The following is a 1407-nucleotide window of genomic DNA, read 5'->3' on the forward strand; positions in this document are numbered from 1 at the left end:
GAGGACTACACAGAACAGTAAAGGCTGAGACTACACAGACAGGTAGAAGGCTAGTTACACAGGGACAGGTAGAAGGGCTAACTACCCCAGGACAGGTAGAAGGGGAAGGGCTACACAGGGACAGGTAGAAGGGCTACACAGAGACAGGTAGAAGGGCTGAGGACTACACAGGGACAGGTAGAAGGGCTGAGGACTACACAGGGACAGGTAGAAGGGCTGAGGACTACACAGGGACAGGTAGAATGACTACACAGGGACAGGTAGAAGGGCTACACAGGGACAGGTAGAAGGGCTACACAGGGACAGGTAGGAGGGCTGAGTTGAGGACGTGGCGCTGTACTCATATGTGATTTATGACTACCTGATACACGCACATACACTCCCCAAAACCGAACCCACCCCACTTGTGATTTACACTCACACCTGCACACCTCATCCAGCCTCCTCACTCAACCTATGATTTATACTCACACCTGCACACCTCATCCAGCCTCCTCACTCAACCTATGAAGCCCAACCAACCGGAAAACATCCTTCATGATGTACTGCGCTCAGCAAAGTTAGACAGAAATGTACAACAGAAATACAACCTTATACAAAAGGACCTATATGAATCTCTGACCTATATATTAATATGATAACAAACCGTTTGTGTTGTGGTTGACTGTGTGTTTTGAAATGGGGTTAAGTGCAGTTATTGAGAAGTTGAGCAAACTAGCACTGTGGCGCCATCTAGCGACACGACCTGGGACACGTTCTCTGTGTGAGTCCAACCGTGTAGTACCAGTACCCTCAAATTCAAATTTGGACCTTGAAGTCAGTTCCACTTACCTTTTTTCACTGTTCCCCTCCAATCAGGGACTGATTTAGAGCCACGACACCAATTCATTATCAAGGTATAACAGAAAACGAGCAGTAGTCGGGGCCTCGTAAGGTAACATTGATTTACCCATGGTACTGTGTTTCAGGATAGGTTATTGCAGAGGAACAGTGGATCCACACAAAACAACACTTCCAGAGTGGATTCTTCTTTAGACATGTCTCTCTGTGTCATAACAACAACACACACACGATTAAAAACAAAACTTTGTTTATTTTCAAGGTAAGACAGGCCAKTCCAACCKCCTCCAGTTGGAAGACAGGCCACTCCTACCCCCTCCAGTTGGAAGACAGGCCACTCCAACCCCCTCCAGTTTGAAAGACAGGCCACTCCAACCCCCTCCAGTTGGAAGACAGGCCACTCCAACCCCCTCCTCCTCCAGTTGGACGACAAGGCACTCTCTACCTCCAGTTGAAGACAGGCACTTCCAACCCCTCCAGTTGGAAGCAGGCACTCCAAGCACCCTTCAGTTTGGAAGACAGGCCATCAATCCCCTCCAGTTGGAAGAACAGGCACTCCACAACCGC

General features: G+C 48.8%; 1 long non-coding RNA gene across 1 annotated transcript in view; it reads right to left on the reverse strand.

Moving 5' to 3' along the window:
• Nucleotides 1-1073: 1073 nt before the first annotated feature.
• Nucleotides 1074-1407, reverse strand: part of LOC139025020 (uncharacterized) — a 2621-nt gene continuing 2287 nt past the window's right edge. Inside the window, exon 2 of the long non-coding RNA XR_011476449.1 lies at nucleotides 1074-1240. This is a non-coding gene — a long non-coding RNA (uncharacterized lncRNA). The remainder of the gene's footprint in view (nucleotides 1241-1407) is intronic.

The sequence above is a fragment of the Salvelinus sp. IW2-2015 genome, unplaced genomic scaffold, assembly GCF_002910315.2.
Source record: "Salvelinus sp. IW2-2015 unplaced genomic scaffold, ASM291031v2 Un_scaffold2147, whole genome shotgun sequence".
Taxonomy (NCBI): domain Eukaryota; kingdom Metazoa; phylum Chordata; class Actinopteri; order Salmoniformes; family Salmonidae; genus Salvelinus; species Salvelinus sp. IW2-2015.